This window comes from Talpa occidentalis, unplaced genomic scaffold, assembly GCF_014898055.3.
Source record: "Talpa occidentalis isolate TD23 unplaced genomic scaffold, MPIMG_talOcc4v2.1 talOcc4.6, whole genome shotgun sequence".
NCBI classification, from domain to species: Eukaryota; Metazoa; Chordata; class Mammalia; order Eulipotyphla; family Talpidae; genus Talpa; species Talpa occidentalis.
Window position 1 is genome coordinate 34936436 of NW_023604972.1, and position 20605 is coordinate 34957040.

The window sequence follows — 20605 nt, forward strand, 5'->3', positions numbered from 1 at the left end:
CTGATTACATACACAATGGAATATTACTCAGCAATCAAAAAAATAAACTCATGCAATTTGCAGCAACATGGATGGAGCTGGAAGGGATCATGCTCAGAAAAATAAGCCAGAAAGAAAAAGAAAAATACCAGATGGTCTCACTCATAGCAGGAATTTAGAAAACCTAAATAAGGGGCCAGGAAAAAGACTAATTATAATCAAGTAAAAATCAAAATCAACAAGCAACTATAAACCAGAGACACAATACAGGAGGATGGGGAAGGGAGGTGGGATTAGGGTCAAAATAAGGGGTTGGGAATTGTGTGAAAATATAACCAAGAAGAAAATGCATACATTATGTAAAAATGAGAAATGATGTAAAAATATATATAAAATAAAAATATATATTTACCACAAAAAAGAATATAAGTAAAGCAAAATATTATTTTAAACTTAAATGGGGATGTGGAGTGTTCAAAAATAGCATTTAAAATTTAACCATGTTTTCAAAAAAGTATAAAAGTATGGTTAATCAATGTCTGTCTAATCTCCCTCATTCTCTTCTTAGTTCCCAGCTAGAATGTAAATGGAAACTCTCATGCTATTTTTGTTTGTTCAGTTCACTTCTGAATCCGTAACACTTAGAATGGTATCTAGACACTGAGTAAATATTTGATGAAGGACTGAGTGAAGTTGTTCTGCTTTATTTGTTCATTGATTTCACTCATTTATTTATATTGAGGTAACATTGGTTTACAACATTGTATTTGATTTAGAGTTTAGGATCACACCCTTTAGGTGTTTGTTCCGACACCACACCCATCACCAAAGCATTCAGAGCCCTACACTGTAGTGCATTGCGCCTTCTCCTCTCCAACCCCAACCCCTGTGCATTCTACAGTGAGATTTCTAGGGTTTGTTCTGGCCCTTTGTTTTGTTTGTTTCTCCATATTTCATATATGTAAGTGACGCCATCTTGTTTTGTTCTTTTTCCTTCTGACTTTTTTTTCTTCATATCAGTTTCATCCATGTTGTTGCAAATGGCAAGAGCTCATCTTTTTTTTTTTTTCTTTTAATACCTGAGTAGTGTTCTAATGTGCATATTTATCATCTCTTCCTAATCTGTCTATACTTTGGCAGTTAGGTTGCTTCTATAATGTGGCTATTGTGTATAGTATTGTAATGATAAGGGCGTGTATATATTCAGTAGAATAGTGTTTGTGTATTCATCAGTTAGAGAACTAGTAGTAGAATTTCTGGATCATATGGTCAATCCATGTTTAATATTTTGAAAAATCTCTATATGATTGTCAGCCTTCATTCCCACTAACGGTATACAATGGGTTCATTTTTCTCCAAACCCTTGCCAACACTTACTGTTTCTGATCTTTTCAGTGTGTGCTATATTCAATGGTGTGAAGTGGTATCTCATACCTGGTTTTGATTTGCATTTCCGTAATGATGAGCATTTTTTCATATGTCTTCTTAAATTTGCTATATAGGATTAGAACATTTACCATGAATGTTAATTTTTATTATGCTTTTTGAATTGATGTGTGAAATCTTATTGTTTAATTTTCCATTTTTGCTCTTTTATATATGCTTGTTTGTAAGTTTTTTCTAAATTATAAATTTAGAATTTTTGAACAATTAAATTTTTAAATTTTTGAACAATTCTGTTTTGATATATAGTGTATTTAAATGCCTTATTTAAGTAATACTGCATTATAACATAAGTTTTAGGTGTACATATAATAAATCAACACCTTTATAGGTTTATATACTACTTTCACATCACCGTAAAATAACTTTTTTAATTAATCAAATTGAGTTAATTTTATTTGGGTAGTGGCCATATCCAAAATAGTTCCATTAATTTGCGAGTCCTATAGTGAGTTACAATTCTGTATTTTTGTCTTTTTTGAAGAGTACTGAAAATGTGACAATACATTGATTTGTATGAATTAATTTTCATAAAATACACATACTCCATTAATGCTTTCCTTTAAAGTAGTCACATTGCTTAAAATTAATTCTAGTAACTCCTTTAAAAATCCCTTTTAATCAAGTTTACTAAATATAAATAAACTTCAGACTTATTAATTTATGATAGAAAACGTCATTTTATATACCTTTCCCTGCACTTCCCTTTCTGGCTTCAATTCCCTTTACCATCCACTCCCCTTTTCCTTTCTTGTGTTTTACCTAAGACATGGCCTTCTTCCTCTTAGGAGGTTAAGTGACTCTACAGAAGCTTATTCTTTCATCTGTGCTGTCTGCTAGTTAAGTGCCTTAAGTGACTGTAATTGAGTGAAGTACTGAGACTTTGAATTGCTTAACTATAAATTGAAGATTGTGTGTTCTTATGTACCAAATGAAAAGACACCTGTGCAGATAGCTATGTAGACAAATTCAAAGACACAAATAATGTCGTAGAATATATTTTTGTGCTTGGTCCCAATTTACATGAGGCCAATACAGACTATTTCCAAAAAAAATTTTACATTTTTTAAATAAAAGGCAATTATTTTGTTTACCTAATTAGCATTTTGGAGGCTTTATTAGTACTTAGTTCATTAGGGAAGGGTCATACAAATTAAAGAAGTCAAATTCCCTATTTAAGAGCATTTCATGTTACAGTCTATGGTTCAGCAAAATAGAAGATTATAGACAGAGTTGTGGGAGCACTGGGAAAATCTTGGAGGAGTGTATGCAACATGTGGAAAACTTTGGGGAACTAGTCACATTTGAATTTCAGGGTGTTTTTCTTAGATGGGAGAAAATAGAGGTTTACAGGGTGACATATTTGCACATGAGCCTGTGATTATGTCGCTCATGATTGTTCACCTATCTAGATGGGATAAGCCTGTTTGTCAAAAATCAGAAAAATCACACTTTTAAAGAACCAGTAATTATTGAAGGAACATTTCAATTTGTTGAAGGAATGCTTATGAATGGAAATTTGAGTAGGTGATTAAAAAATTGCTTTCAGTCAAGTGTGCCATTCAAATATGGACTTCCATTGCTCCAGTGCTGCAAAATTTTACTAGTGGTACAAAATCTCACTAAATGACCAAATGCAGTAGAACCTCCCTAGAAAATATAGTGAGTTTGATTGTTTTAATATTTTTAAATCTTTCAACACAATCTTTTGTTACTGAATATTTTCCCCAATGATATATTTTCATGTGTATTTGATGGTAATCAATACTGATTTTGTAAAGGAGAACTCAATTTTAATTTTATGGTAATGACTTTCTGCCCAAATCTATTTTTTTTTGTCCATTTGGGGACAATATTCTAGTATAGATAATGGATTTTATCATTGTTTTCATGCATGTATGGTTACTTAACCTTCTGCTAATAACATAGTACTACTAATAGCATAATAAATTCTAAGTATCATAGTGATTGAATAATGCAGCTGATGCTAACATAAAGCACTTAAATGGACTCACTGAAAGTTCAAAAATTGATATAATCAATTGTTGAGCCATTAGAAAACATTTTATTCCCAAAGAAAGTGCTTTGAAGGACATTACTTTTTTGGTGAACTATCTGGAAGGTGAAATTTTAATTTAATAATGAAATAAATAGAAAAAAGATGGGTATTTAAAGAAATTCCTATGTATTTTTGCTTATTCCTTTTTAATGTTTTTAAAATAAAAATTTGTTTAGACTATTATAATCACAGTCTCAGTGTATGTAAACATAGAAATAGAGGGAGAGGCAAGAGAGGGGTACCCTTGAATAGAAAGCTGAACTAAGATGGTTCTCAATGGTTTTTCAACAGTGCTAATACTGGTGAAAATAATTAAACAGTCCCAAAATTTTAGCTGAAAGTATCCATTGCAAGAAACCAAGAAGTTCCTTGGAAATCTCTGAAATTATGTTAGACACTTGTGTATTCTTTTAATAGGGAATCATTAATATTTCACATCTGCCAAACTCATCAACTTTCCCTATTAAAGATTATAGTAATGTAGACTATGGTGTAGCAAGATTCATTACATTTAAAATGAAATTCGTGTTTAACCATTTCTCTGCTGCTATTCAAACATTGTGGGAAAAAATACATGTTGCAGACAATAAGCAGTACATCAATCTACCCATATAATTCTTGCCATAAAATAAATATTTTTCTCATGTTTTTTTTTACAGAAATGTTTAAATGTTCGGTAAATTGGAGGGAAAAAAGCATGGATTTTTAGCAACTGAAGAATAAATTAAGGTAATCAGAAGTTTCTTGTCTTCAGTTATATTTGTTAGTAATTTTTAAGTGTGTTTAATGTATTTATAGTCAAGTTAATTTATACTTTTATAAGTATTAAGTTGGAAATTCAGCACACTTAAATATTAATAAAATTGAATTTTGTATATTTCTGCAAAGTAAATCTGACATTTCATTTGAACAAATATGTAAATATAACTCAAAGTAGTTGCTGTTGTGAGGAAATATAATTCAGTTATATGTAAACAGGTATTGAAATTATTTAATTTTAGTAGCTTTTTCCCTCCTTGGAAATCCACATAGCTTTATTATGTTCTTAAAACTTTTATAATAATAACTACTCAGTTATTTTAAATTGAAACATGTATAGTAAAATATTTTAAAGTCATTTTTGTTAATCCATTCCCTTTGCTCTCAATTATATATCCATGATGGAGGACACGAATAATAGGAAATAAAATATATTCATTTTATAGCATTGAACTGTTTAATATGAAGCAAATCATTTTCAGAACTAATGTTTTTGGAGTGCAACATAAAAGACTTCAAGGAGTATAATCATAGGCCAGTAAACATATTTGCCTCCTGTTTAGTATATCATTTGAAGTCAAAACAAATCTCAATATTGAAAAATAATGTTGGAATTTCCTTACTTATTGAAATTAATGAAGTTAATTGCTATAAAGTGACTTTGTTATGTCAACAATAAAAATTATCTTAAATATATAGCTTAAAATTACAAATAACAGCTCTTATTAGCTTTTTCATAATAAAATTATGTTCAATTTTGAATTGTTGATATATTGATGTTTTTTACAATGTTAATGTTTTCATATACTCTGTACTTTTTCTTCAAAAACATACTGAGTTGTTTTAGACTGAAAATACTGCACTCATCTTTTTAGGCACTGAATTTTCCAGTTGATATTCCTTCTTGCAGATTTATTTGCCTTAGTTTCGTTATCTCTGCTTTCTTCACATTTGTTCACAATACAAATAATACAATTTTTATTCCTATATTTTAGATTAGATATTGTTGAATTTATTTTATTAGCTTGTCTGTACATTAACATAAATTTTACAAGTATTCTTCTGCTGATTCGAATGTGAAATGATTTTTGGTGGTTACTTAGTGAAGCAAAGACAAGCTGATTCAATCATTTAAAAAATTAAGCCAAGCAAGATTTTGATGTGTTTACTCCAGAGAAATTAAATGCTGGTGGGAAAAACAAAGCTCTGTAGACATTATTGTGTTTACATTTTAAAAGTCAATAACAAACTGCCAAGGAAACAAAGGTTGGAGTAGGTCACTTTTGCTCTATTCTCTTAAAACCTTACTAGAAGCTCTGAAACTCATTGAAGGATTGTTGAGGCAGGGAAGGTGATGTCACGCGTATCAGGGCAACAGAGTATCTTGCAAAAGCCCACAAAAAGGAACAAGAAGTAACTATTGAAGGGTTGCTATTTCCAGTGTTATTAAGGGATTCCACATGGTCATAGGATGTTTGGAGATGAACCTGAAAAAACAGGTTGGCACAATCCATAGAATATTCTTTGCCATATTAAAGTTTAATTTTCCAACCTAGACACCTATAGAGTGTGCTTAAGAGTATCACTAGAATTGTTGGAATTACATTTTAGAATCTCTGCTGATATGTATTTTCTTTAAGAAATTATAAATAGAATTAGCAATCTTGTATTTAATATAATGACAGTTATAGCTTTCCAAATAAGAAATTATTAAGAGGGTCATAGGAATTTTTACAATGTTGAGTGATTGGCAGTGTTTACTTCCTTTTTTTAAAAAATTGATATATAATCCATGTACCATAGTTCGTCTTTTTAAATTGTAGAGTTCAGCGTTTTTCAGTATGTCCCCAAAGTCATATAACTATCACCACTATCTAATCCAGAAAAATTTTATCATTTATTTTAAAGGAACTTTGTACTCATGAGCATTTACTCCCCTCTCTCCTCATCCTCTGGCAATCACAAATACTTTATGCCTTTATGGACTTGCCATATAAATGGAATCATACATTGAGATCTTTTGTAGCTGCCTATTTCACTCACTTTGAATCTTATCCTTGTGTGAATCAGTACTTAATTTCCTTTTGTGTTTGAAAAATATTCTTATATGGATAAACACATTTATACCTTCATTAGATGATGGATACTTGAACTTTTACACTTTTTGGCTATTCTGAATAGTGGAACATTGAACAATCAATTCATATTTTTGTGTAGGCATATGTGTTCATTTACTTGGATATATACCTGTGTGGAATTGCTGGGTGTGTTTGGCAGTGTTTATTTTTATGAGGATTTTAGTTTACCAATAATATGTACATTAATGTAATTATTACCAATTTTGAACTAGATTAGACCTCATATGTACACAATTGATTTTCTGAAGTATTGTACATTAATTATATAACAGAGATTATTTGATTAATCCATGCCGTGTCAATAATTAGAAAAATGTCAGAACTAGTATTTTCCTACTCTTAAATATAGGATATTTCTGATTCATTATATGATAGATTTATTGATAATTTCAGATTAGTTAAGATCTAAGTTAAAAACATAGAATAATCAAAAAGACTATGAAAAATAGTTTTGTCTTTTATATCATAAGCAATTAAATTTGCCTTAAGAACATATTTGGTCTTGAGGTATTATCTAAGCTCATGATAATACACAACAACCTGGAAAGCATGACTTTTAATAACAAATCTGAAATATAAATTCAGAACATCTCTCAGCTTTTAGCAGCAGTTAAAGTCATGCTCTATTTAACTATTTACAAAATTTCACTAAACTTTATGATAAATGTTTAGAAAGCTTATTTGAGATTCCCTGCAGAAAAGGAATAAAATCATTGAAGAAACCTAATTCTTTCTGCTGTGGTAAAAATGACTGAAGTCATATGAGAAAAGTAACATGGAAAAAATGTACTTAGTCAGCAAACACTTTTGGACCATCACATTAAAAAATATTACTTTAATTAGAAAAAAATATTAAAATAAATTAGGCAGTATGAGAAATTCATTTTATCTTTGGGTAAAATGTATTGATTCCCAACATGCATCAAGATATAGTTGTTAGATTATATTTTCAAACATCATTTATTGCTATATAATTCACATATGATAAATTCAGTCTTTTATGTTTTTTACTGACACACAAAATTGCATAAATACCACCAAATCAAGACATAGAATATATCCATCACCCCCAAAACTTCTGTCATGTCCTTTTATAGTATACTTCTCTGTTATCAGACTTGGCAACCTCTAGATCTCTAGATTGTATTTTAATAATAAAGCACAAAAAAAAAAAAGCCAGACACCAAAAATATTTGAGAGAAAGGAGGGTAAGGAAGGTCAATCTTGAAGATAGAATTGGTACATCATCTCTGGGGTGTTGCTTGTCCTCTCTGCTTCAATTTTCTCATCTTATATAGGATTCATAAACTTCTCTACATTGTAGTAGGCAGAATAGGGCTTGTCTCAATCTAAGTGCTATGTTAACATGTGTAAAATTACAAATTTTTGAAACTCAAAGGAAAGAGCCTCTGGAGAAGTATCTTCCATAGTAAAATAACTTTTTTTTTGAAAATTTAAATAATGATAGTGCATTGTTGAATTGTTAATGAAAATCTCTCTTTCTGCTTGGGTCTATAGAAAACATCCTTCCTCCTCCCACAAACAATCAGAATAGGATGTGAAGTTAGAGCACAAGACAATAGTAACTTGCTGACCGAAATGCAGGGGATATAGTTGGGGATAGTAATTCAGCAATATTGGTGATGTTTTGTTTGTGTTTATTTCATTGCAGCTACATAGGTATATGTTTAGTATTGGTATATAGAACATTGTATATGTTTTAGAGGTATAGGAATACAGCCTTCAGGTGTATGTTTTTAGACCACTTCCACTACCAAGGCACCCAATGACTTCCATCATAGTCCATTGTGCTCCTCCCCACTTTGTTCTGTCTCTCTCCCTCCCTCTCAGGTAGCCTCAGTTTTATAGTCAGATTTCTAGGGTTTATTATTGGTTCGGTTTTACCTGACCTTTGGTATTGTTCCTTTATATTACACATATAAGTGACATCATTTATTTTTCTCCTTCTGACTTACATCATTAGCATCCCTGTGTTCATTGTAGCACTATTTACAATAGCCAAACTATGGAAGCAAGCTAAGAGCTCAAATGTACTCCGCTGCTTAATCTGCTGTAATGATCTTTTTGAATGCATTTAACCACATTGTTCACCTAGCTTTGAAACAATAAAACCTATTCAGAAACATTATTCTCATCAAAGTTTTTTGTTAATGGCTCCATTCTTCAAATCTCTTAGCCTCAAATGTTGAAGTGATTCTTGAGTTTTCTTTTACACATATATTCATCCATCATTGCATTCTGTCTGGCTAAATTGGAACATCTCCTTTGCTGTTACCTTGGTTCCATTCACATTATCCTCCAACAGCATCTTATATTCATTGCTCCTTTATTTTTACTGTAGAGCAGAGACCTGTTTCATCTTCATCGCACTCTAGCTGCCCTTGATTCTTTGCCATTCACTGAACAAGCCCCTTAGTCATGCTGTTCCCTCTACCAATAACACTCTTCACAGTTATTCACTTGGCTTATTTATTAGATTTTAGATATCCTCTTCTGATGGCAACATTCCCTGTTTAAAACTGAAACTGCCATATTTTTTCTAGATCACACATTACTACATTAAATGGAATTTTGTTTGTCTCTTTCTTTGATTAAACTCTTCTAAATATTTCTTCTTTATAACATCCTTTTAATTTCTGCTTTTATATGTCTATTATATTGTACTAGTGGGCCTTGCTCATGGCTTGTTCATTAGGAAGATAACTCTGGAGGCAGTGTGTGTTTGACCTTGTGAGTACTGGGAAATAAATTACCTTGGAAATATTTGCAGCAACTCAAGTGAGATATAATGAAGATCTACTTAGAGGCTACAACTTTGGAACTGAATGATAGTAACATATTTGAGAATATTTAGAAAATAAAATTGACAAGTCTTAGTGAGTAGTCCCTTTTGAGTAGTGAGAGTTAAAGTGTCAGTGGGATAATTGCAGGTTTGAAACCAGCAACCGATGGCGTGTTGTGTTATTGACTGAGCTTTAGGGATCAGGAAGGTGTATGTGTGTGATTTTTTTTTTTAATAATGCTTACTTTACAGTAATAGCAACTAAAACTAGATGTTATTTTATTTTTTAGAAGATTTATTTTATTCATTACTGCATAGAGCTGGTGTGCAAGCCAAAGTTGCAGGGGTGAAAGGATTCACCAGACACAGAGTTGGGAGCATAACAGGCAGATTGACTGAAATACACTGTTGAGGGGAGTAGTGGGTGAGATAGGAAAGGTCTGTTGTGCCATGTGGGTTAGCTCCCTGGCCGGAATCAAACTGGTAACTGCAGTGGCTGGGGAATAGCTTGATAGTGCTGAGACTTAACCCCTTGCACCACCAGGGAGGCCCAGATGTTATATTTTTATCTCTACGTAGAGGTGAGCTCAGTAAATATAATATGTGAAAGCTACTAATTGTCTCACTTCCTTATACTGTTTATAGAAATTAAAAAAATGTTTTAACAACAGTCAGAAATTACAGTATGTAAAATCTGCCTATGGTCAAAGCTAAATCACATTAATGATTCAGACAGTTATCCCTGCTCATTCCATTCTTGGAGATATAGTGGCTGTCAGAATTTGTCAGCTGTATAGTTAGTGCCCTTCAGAATTGACATGCATAAATGGTGACCTTTGGGAATTTTCATAAAGATAAGTCTGGCATTTGAATGATAGCTGCCAGTCATTGGAGCAAAGCAAAATTTGTCAGCTACTATTTAAATCACAAATTAACCAGGATGTAGTAAATAGCCAATGGAGTATATATAAAACATCAATAATACCTTGTTACCAAAAAAAATATATTTTAATACTTTTGCAAAGGCTAAAGAAGTTATAACCAGTTACTAAATATCCTTAAATTGCTATTTTTGTTAAATGTAGCTTCTTTTCCACTTATTATATTCATTAAAACTTAGACTTAAATGACATGATTTATATTTAGGTAGTAATTCAGAAACTTCTGCTTGTATGACATTTTTTTAACTTTTATTTGAGAGTATATCTAATAAATAGTATCAAAACAACTTACCACAGGGGTTTAACTTAACTGTTTCTGCACTGGATGTAATTGTCCCCTGTTACATGCTAAAATGTATGTGCTTTTTGCATATAAAAGACACTTCTTGAGAATTTATTATATGTTCTAACAGATTTCATCATCTAGTATTCAAGTACTAGCAGGTCAAAATTACAAAATTATAAAAGAATACAAACACTAAATAAGAATTTGACATTGTATGTTAAGAACAGGAACCAAATGACTACTAAAAGTCATCATAATTATTGTTGTATATGGCAGACTGGATGTATTATATAGGCAAAGTTTATCTAAGAGCCTCTGAGTTATAAATATTTTAAAATTGTATTTTGGGCAGGGTGGAGGGGGGGGCGCGGCGAGACTCCAGGATAAGGTTTCCTGCACTCTAGGCCTTGTCTTGTAACAAACTTTGTTGTGAGACCCAGGACACATCATATAATCTCTCTGGATTGTAGTATTCTCATTTGTCCAATTAGTGAGGACAGCCCTCGGTTATCCATAAAGGACCTTCTTGCTCTAAAAAAAATAGGATGCTGTAATTCTGTGATGATCTTGGATCATTGAAAAGAAAAACAAAAGTTCAGGGCCTCCCCGGTGGCGCAGCGGTTGAGCGCTGGGTTGTGAAGCTGCCCGCGGCCTCTGCGGCGCCGGTTCGATCCCCGGCTGCTCCCCGGCCACCTGAGGAGGGTCCCACATGGCGCGCAGACCTCTCCTGCCGCCCGCTGCTCCCCTCAGCAGTGTACTTCGGTCCTTCTGCCTGCTCTGCTCCCCGCTCTGGCTCTGGTGAATTCTCTCACCCTCCCACGCTTCTGACTGTACCCAGTGCATGTATAAACAAAACAAACCAGCAAACAAATAAATAAAGCATGCCTCTATTAAAAAAAAAAAAAAAAAAAAAAAAAAGAAAAACAAAAGTTCACATGTATTTTTAATATACTTTGTCAGAATGCAAGAATATATACAATATATTTTAAGAGACTTTAAATGTTGCTCTAGAAAACTTAAATAAGGGACCAGAAAAATGAAAAACTATAAGAAAGCGAAAATCAAAATCAACAAAAAACTATGAACCAGAGACACTTTTTGGGGGGTGAGGGGCAGGAGGGGAGGGATTGGGGTCAGAATGGGGGGTTGCAATTGTATGGGGAATATAAAAATAAAATTTATTATTAAAAAAAAAAAACTATTCAAGAAACCTGCATAGCATAGAATAACTCATTTCCCTACTATTTTTCAAAAGATTAATAATTTGTAAAATTCTTAATATTGTTTTATGTAAAGTAAATATAGGGGTAAATATAAAATCAGATCCAATGTTTTCGGTATTATAGGATTTTGTTGACCATTGCATTTTTATGTTTTTCAGAATTTCTAATGTTCATAAAAATTTATTAGTTTTTCCCCTCATTGCAAAATATAGAATACATTCTCCATTTTTATAGTAAATATGCATCTTTCAAATAATTTCAAATTTATATACTCATATGAAGAGACTGATTTAAAACATCACTTTTGGGGCCTCCCCAGTGATGCAGTGGGTTGAGTGCAGTGCTGTGCAGCACTGTGAAGCTGTCTGCAGCCTCTGCAGCATGGGTTTGATCCCTAGCCAGCCAGAGAGATACCCACATGGCGCAGCAGACCTCTCCTGTCTTCGCCTGCTGCTCCCCTCAGCAGTATATTTCAGTAGATCCACCTGTTCTGCTCCCCACTCTGTCTCTGGTGAATCCCTTCACCCCCTACACTTCTGGCCTGTAGCCCAACTCTTATATAAGTAAAAAAAAATCTTAAAGAAAAAAAATAAAATAAAACATCACTTTTGGTCAGGTTCACCTCATGCTAAAACTGCTATTTCATTAAGTAACTAACATATTTCAAAGGGCTAGGGAATATCATTGTAACTCAGAGAGAAGAATGAAGATTAAAAACATACTCTTAAGTTACATAAAAAATCATTTATTTAATACTGTCTGATGTGCTTAAAATGTATATTTTGGAAAGAAAATCAGAAATCTTTCTGTGGATTTAGAAACATGCACAACTAGCTATATTGTAATAAGCTTAACACTGTAATGGAACCATGAGAAAAAGGGAATAATTAATTCTGCGTAACAGATAGTGGGGAAACTTCACAGGAGTAGCATATGATCAGGATTTTACTACTAGAGAACAGAATGGACATTCTGAGAGAATGGTCAAGGCACGGACAGAATATTAGAGAATAATAACTAATCTTGTTGTGTGCCAATATTTTCCTGAGTGATAGTGTATTGGGTAAAGATATTTAAGAAGAAAAAAATGATGAAATATCAAGAGAACCTATTAAAATGATTACACGTTTTGGAAAAACATAATTATGCAGGTAAGTAATCTGTTGTTTTCAAGAAACAGTGGCTCTTGGAAGCGTGAGCGGCACTTTCAATGTGAGTACAATAATTAGACAAAAATAATCTGAAATGGAGGTCTGAAGTTGAGAGCTACAGTATTTTGTAAAGTCTTCTTAAATACAAGTGCTCTCGGCACCAATAAAAGTTCAAATGGTGAGCTCCTTTCAGTGTGCTTTTCCAAAAGCCTTTGAAATACATACCTTTGCAACATATTTGGTCCAGGAAGATCTTCTTTGTTTTTCTTTAAAATATAAATTTTACACTTAAATAAGTTTCCTCTATATTTTCCCAATCCATCTAATAAAACATATATGTGTTTTTTCTGTGAGTCCTAAAATGTGTTAGTGGAAGAGAATTTAATTGCTTTAAAAAGCAGAAATAAAGAAATTGAATTTCTTGCTTTGGCTTAGTGCTGCCTTCAGTGTTCTGAGAACAATAATGCAATTAGCTAAAGTGTTTATTCACAAAATTTAATTCTTGGGGAGTATCTTCTCAAATTGCCTCTTACAAGTGTAATGGAAGCAAGCAGTTGTTTGCTGGCTTTGTTGCCAAAAATTGTGAATGGCTAGATTTTCATAAAACTTGGTGGTAATGCAAGTATAATCATGTAAACTCACCATTGTCAAATTGAATGAATAAACTGAATTTTGTCGATAAACACATTTGTTATATTGTATCTCGGCGTTCTCAGCCATGAGCGAAGAAATCCTCACTGTTATTAATTATTCCACAAATGACATTTTCAACATATTTCATTTTCATTTCCATTCAATTTTATCCCTGATAAATGCATTGAATTAGCAATGTTTTTATTTGTCACTTTGTGGATAATCTAGGGATAAGTAGTTGAAAATGAAAGCCTGACATTTATTCTGTGGTATACATAGATATCCAAAAATGTGAATGCTTCTTTTGATCATGTCTTTACCAGTAAATATTGTAGTAGTAATTCTCTATGACTCCACCTTTGAAAAGAAGTATTAGGAAAAGAGAAGAGAAAGTATATTGTAAAATGTTTGTTTTACATACAATTTCAGCAAAGTCATCCTTAGGCAAAAGGCCTACACATCATTTCTAATAACTTTGCTTTACTGCAAAGTGCTTTCTATTAAGGTGCTTTCTATTTCTGCAGGAATACTTCCTATAATAAATATAATAAATATTTATCCTATAATAAATATAATAAAATGATAAATATGAGTAAATAAATTAATAAATAATAAATACATTATATATTATATATAATACATATAATAAAAATATGAGGGTTGTGATAGGTTATTAAATCCATACAGAAACAGTATACTAAATCAAAACTTTCATCAAAAGTGGCTGATTATAATCAATTTGAAATAGATAAGAAAATAAGGTCATTAAAATTGTTTTAGCTGGCTTGAACATCAGTACAATGGCAAGCAATACATTTAATATAAAACAATTTAAAAAACATGGATAAGGAGGTGAATAATTCACCTGTTGGCTTAGAAAAAGTAACACTAATAGGATTTTTTATCCCATTTTCTGAGAGCTTCTAGTGCTAATGCTAATAGACAAAGGAGTAATAGTGAACTAAATGGAGTCTCTACTGAACTTGTTCACCATAAATTGAAATGTAAATCTGAATTGAGATCATTATCAGATTGCATTTACTATAGCCCCTTGTATATAAAGAAAGGGAAAGATTCCTATTTAGGTGGTGCTAACTAAAGTATGCCTTTATGCTCACATAGTTGTCTATACATACTCAAATGCTCACATAGTTGTCTATACATACATGATATCCAGTGGAAAACTTCTTTTAGGGTAGTGGGAAGTTAACTTCAAACAATGTTTAAGAATAATTTAAAAGTATTAGATTTTTTCCATTGTTCATATTTGTGATTACTGTACTGGAATGCAAACTCAAAATGTTGACTCAATTCTGCCATTAATGATAAAGTATTTAATTTTGCTATTTTTGATAATGTCTAAGTCATCTGAAATTGGGTATTTTTAACTTTTGTGGAAATACACATATATCAAGTTACATTAATGCACATTTATTTAGATAGATTTAGATAGATATCTTGACTTAAAAAATTGAAGATTATTGCCTACTTGGCTCCTTTGTACTAATTTCTTAAGCCTCTTGAAGGGCTTTGATCTCTGACATTGTATTGTATAGTATGGTAAAAGTGAAGAGGAACCGATACAATTTGGCTTTCCCACTTACTGCCTTTTTTTTTCCATACACTTTAACTTATTCTGTAGGGCAGTCTTTATTTTTGTTATTTACCATAATTCTATGCAATTTACCATAATTCTAATTTTACCATAAATTTACCATAATTCTATGCAATTTCCAACTAACATATTAGTTTATAAGTTGATACTACTAACATGTATTTGAATAGTGCTTCTATTGACTTTTTTTGGGTACTAATCACATTCAAATTCATGTTGAAGTAATATTCATTAGGTGTCTGTTATTTCTCAGGTACTATATTTTCATGGAATTAATTTAATAATCCATTATTATAATTAAGATATTTATACTACTACCACTGAGAGGACTAGAACCTTGACGCAGTAAGACAGTATTGTATTTCTTTGTTAGTTTTCTAATATATGAAATGCATTTTGATACCATAAAATAATATATAACAATATCATCAAATCATGACAACATTATTGAGTAATTATACAAAATATAAGACTTCTGAAGAAACTTTTTTCACATATTAAAATAGCCTCATTGTTCTCTATACGAAGTATGCCTGGTGGTTCTCACAAAATTTTATGATTTTTAAATGAATTCCACAAAGAAAATAAGGAATAGGTTTGATATTACTAAGACTGAGATAGTTAACCTTTATTTCTATGATCTGGACACTATTAAAAACAAGTAGTCAAAAAAGATACCTTAAAAAGGGGAGAATGGAACAAATAGGGTGAAAAAATGAAAATATGAAAGATCTTGATCTTGGGGCCTCCCTGGTGGTGCAAGGTGTTAAGCACAGCACTGTGAAGCTATCTGCAGCCTCTGAAGCATGAGTTTGAGCCCTGATCCCTGGCTGGCGAGGGAGCTACCCACATGGTGCAGCAGACCTCTTCTGTCTTACCCATTGCTCTCCTCAGCAGTGTATTTCAGTCTGCCTGCCTGTTCTGTTCCCCACTCTCTCTGGTGAGTCCTCTAACCCCCTACACCTCTGGCCTGTATCCCAATTTTTGTATGCATAAGTAAATAAACCTTAAAAACAAATAAAAGGTCTTGATCTTCATGGATTGGGCTTTTTAATTCTCTTTCTGAGACCACCTTAATCCCCAGATAGTTGTTTCACAGCATATCTCTACTTCTCAAATTTTAGTGTGTTATCTGTTATTGTGTCCCTCTTTTGCACTACAGGGCTAGAACACCAGCATTTCTAAGATATTGTAGAGACTAGTCCTGTTCTTTTCCTTATATTTTCTGAGTGCTGTACATGTATACCTGTTTGGATATTTGGATAACCTCAGGAGTTGCTAATGTCTCATTAAAAACCTGAGAGTAGCGACTTACTTTCAGTCTTCTAAAGGTTATATTGAATGACTTATCTTTGAGAAACATTTTCTCAGTGAAAAGATTTTAAAGTTTAAATTAAAAATTCTACTCTGCATTTTACTTAAAAGATGGTTGGCATGTATAATTGCAGAAATAGAATGGGTGAGTAGCAAACCAGTCCTATCACACTATATTTGAACAGGTAAGTAAATCTGGACTCTCTAAATAGACGCTTTGTGAAATTTCTAGAGTAAACCATTCTTCATATTATTTAGAAAGATTTGCATGGCCATTAGCTTAAATACTGAATAAGGAAATAATAAAGTAATTTAGCTTTCATATATTTTATTTTGCTTTGAGAAAAAGATCATTGAACAATCATTCCCTAAAACCTCAAATCTGAAAATTTGTCAGTCTCCATTGTGATATGTGCAGAGGTTACAAAAAAGGTTTAGTTGGAATAACTGTAATAAAAAATACTTTATTAAATAAAAAAACTGCCTTTGGACCTCAATATAAAATATGAGTTAGCTTTAAATTATGAATTTTGATTGGTTAAAATGTATTTTGTAGACCCTTTATTAAATGTCATGGAGGATGAATTTTAGCTATGATAAATATTTAGACAGTAAATGGTAAAACAAGGCACTTGAGGAATATTTGCTTTTCATTGAGATACTACACTTTTAATTGTCTAGTTACACTTAAAACATGGCAAAGAATTTCAAATTTAAATTTATCATTTAGTCTTAGATCATTTAATTCATTATAATCCTATATATCAACTTTAATCTGATTCAGTAATACTAAGTAATATGATATCTTCCTTTAATGTCTTTCTAGGTTTGCTGACCACTCTACCTTTTTTGGCTTCCTGTGTACTTTTATACTATAACTACATTTTTAGAACCTCTTGTATAGAACATTTTTTAATGTTTGTCTTCCCTGATGTAATACTGAAATATGAACTAACATCTTCAAAGGATCTTTCAAAATGTAACAAAATATAAAGAGCATGTAAATGAAGGAGTCTTCCCTTTTTTCTCTTTCCCATCTTCTTCTTTTTGCATGTGTTTATTTTCTCCTTCCACAACTGTCTCCCTAACCCTTTGACCTCTCTACATATACGCCAGTTTTTTTTTTCCCCCCCTCCATATTTCTTCCTGCAAAAGAAAGGGTAATTTACATTAGGGTTACCTGAATTTATTCACATTTTCTAATTAGAAATAAAAGTCCTAAATGAACCATTTATAGGATAGGACAATCCCTTATTGTAAACAGAAAGTATATGGAATAGAAATTTTCCATGGAGTCAGACATTATTAAAATTATTTACTCAAATGTTAAAATGGCATTTGAAGTAAACCTTGCTTGTTTCAATGATCAGATCATTAAAAATAAGTAACACTAAGTGAATTGTGTGAAATTCTCAGGAATGGAGAAGATTTTTTTATAGTTTTTGCAATAGGAATTAATATTATTTAGTAAAAGACAGTGCTGAAAAGTTTGTAACTGACTTTGAAAGTATTTTGTAGTTAAAACGTAATCTTAAAACAGATTATTTTCAGTGTGAAATAAAAATTTTAAATGATGAATCATATCCACTAATGTAAAATTAATTTATCGCTGTTTAATCTTTTGAGTTAATTCAATTAATTTTAAGATATATTTTGCAAATCTATATGTAATTTGTTTATGGCATCTAAGTTTGTAAACAAAAGTAGAAAATGTTGTCGAGTCATTCTTAATGAATAAAAATGCTCATGAATACTAAAAACTACTGGCACTAGTTCTACTACTAGACATATTAAATATTTCATCTGACTTCTATGGACTTAAGTCTCTACCCTAAAGTTTGAGAACATTGAACTAAATGACCCTACATTTTAATATTTAAAACTTTCCTTCTGGCTCTATAAACTTAAACTCTTCCTTTGGGATTTTAGGAGTGAAGAAGAATACGATTCATGTTTGAAAACATATGTGAAAAGATTGGCAAGAAGCTCAGTCAGAATGGTTGTAAAATTATCAAATTTAAAATTTGTTGACTAATACAATAAATTTCAAGCTAGCTATAAGTGGAGGTGATAAATATGAGGACAGATGATCAGTGCAATGTTGCCCCTGAAACAATGTAATTTTATGCAAATGAAGATAATCAAAAAGAGAGTGTATGTTTCTTTAATAGAGTAGAGAGAGTTTATCAACTTGTATTATAGTGTTCATAATTAAGGAAGAAAAGGGAAGTGTTCCAGTGGAATTTTTAAACTTCATTTAAATAAGTTTTGTGTAGCATCTTAATTATTAACATATTTGGGAGGTTGAATTCTATTTTTAAGAGAATAGTATAATACAAAAATGAATATAATTATTACAGGTGAATTAAGGAATTAAAATGGCATGTAGTTTCATTTGTTACCTTAGTTATTGGGCCATTAAAAAAAAGCTTTTGCTCCAGTGATAGCAAGTGAAAGAAATGTAGAATAAACTCTTATAGTGCATAAAATGAAGAAAACTTTCTTTTCTAAAGGAAACTGGAAGATCAACTAGAAATAACGACTCTTTTTAAACCCAACATTTTGTAAAGGAGAACCATCACTCTATAACGTACGTGAGATGCCCTGTGAATAACTGCAATGTGAGGCTGTAGTAGGCAGGGTTCTTTATTCCCTCCAAACCAGTTATTGTGCTGCTAATTAGAATTGGATATTGGTGGTAGTGGAAATGAGGGAGACTATCAATGTTACTTTGTGTTAAATTTTAATCACACAAGTTAGGACATTTAGAATTATGGTTTCCATGGTAATCACAACACTGAGCCCTGTGTGAAGGCATTACAGTGGGGGTCTTTGATTAGCAGAAAGTAAACCAGAAGTGAAACAAAATGCTCCATATGTGTAGCTAAAGTTATCCAAAAAAAAAAATAAATAATAAAGTGCAGCTCTCTTGTCCTTAACTATATTTGCTTAATAGCATGTCATGTGTTTATTCAGTACACTGAATGGTCTGTTGTAATTCCATGTGGATGCTGTGTTTTAAATGATTATTTTCATAACACCTTTTACATTTTTAAAATTCAATTTATTTTCACTTAAAATATCTCTAGAATCTAAGTTTATGAAACTCATGATTATTCACGTGAAATAGGATTTTTTTAACTGAAAAAATAGTGTATAGATAGAATTTTGTACTGGATTTTGTACCTACACTCTTTCAATTTGAACATTTGAGCTAAGATAGTTATTTATAGTTTTATTTCATTAAGTTAATTTTTATCATCAACATGAAAAGAATCCCAAGCAAGAAATGATACTAATTCAGGACATGTAGAACACTGTAACATGTGTAAAAAGATTGTAAGAGTAAGATGTAGTTGGAGATACCAGTCATTAAAGATTAAAGATAAAATGGTTTGGAGAAGTACTATTTTTGAAGTATACATTTTAGTCAAGAATAGAGATAATCATTAAAGTATAATATTCTGTGCCTGTCTCATATTATGTACATAATATTTAGAATATACTACATAAGAAATATGATTAATACAAAATTAATAAATACATGTACACACATGAATAAGAAATACTTGTTCTGTAGGAACTTAAGATGCCTGCTCAGATACTTTTTTGTGTTTTAATGTCTTTCTATTATAACACTGTTTATCATCATCTAAGTTTATAATCCTCAAGAGCTATAATCTACATTTTTGTTGAACAAGTAAAAATATTGTCTACATTTTTATTTTTAAGCATAGAAACATTAATCAGACTAACATTCCTCATGATATAATTAAAACAAAACTTGTAACCTATATTCAAATAAGGTAATACAGATTATGTACTCCCTGTTAGTACTTAGGATTGATTGAATGGCCTGGGTCCAACTTTAAAATAAAATGGCATTTCACAACATTAGTCTGTTGCAGATATTAGCAAACTTATGTTAATGGGTAGAGAGTAAATATTTTAGACTTTGCAGGACATGTGATCTCTTTCATAACTGTTGAGCTCTTTGGTTGTTGTATTACATAGTTGTAGTCAATATGTAAACAAAGAGTAGAGCCTGTCCAATGAAATTTCAGTAGAAGTTGAATTTGAAGTTCCATTAATTTTCATATTAGTGAAATTTTCACATCATAAAATATTCTTATTTTGATGATTCTGAACTATTATAAAAGGTAAAACTTAGTAAATAATTGGGATTTATAAAAACAGTAAGTTTGTCATATTAATCTTAGCTGGTTGTCATTTGCCTAACAGGTCTTTTATATTTTCTAGT

The 20605-nt window shown here is 31.4% G+C and overlaps 1 protein-coding gene across 21 annotated transcripts in view; it reads left to right on the forward strand.

The window, feature by feature from the left end:
- ADGRL3 (adhesion G protein-coupled receptor L3) overlaps positions 1 to 20605 on the forward strand; it is a 766591-nt gene that overhangs the window by 175875 nt on the left and 570111 nt on the right. For 20 of the 21 annotated variants that reach the window (XM_054688025.1, XM_054688026.1, XM_054688014.1 and 17 more), the window contains one exon: positions 4141 to 4210. The exons of the other annotated variant lie outside the window; for it this stretch is intronic. The gene's annotated coding sequence lies outside the window, so the exon portion shown is untranslated. The remainder of the gene's footprint in view (positions 1 to 4140; positions 4211 to 20605) is intronic. 21 annotated transcript variants of the gene reach the window in all.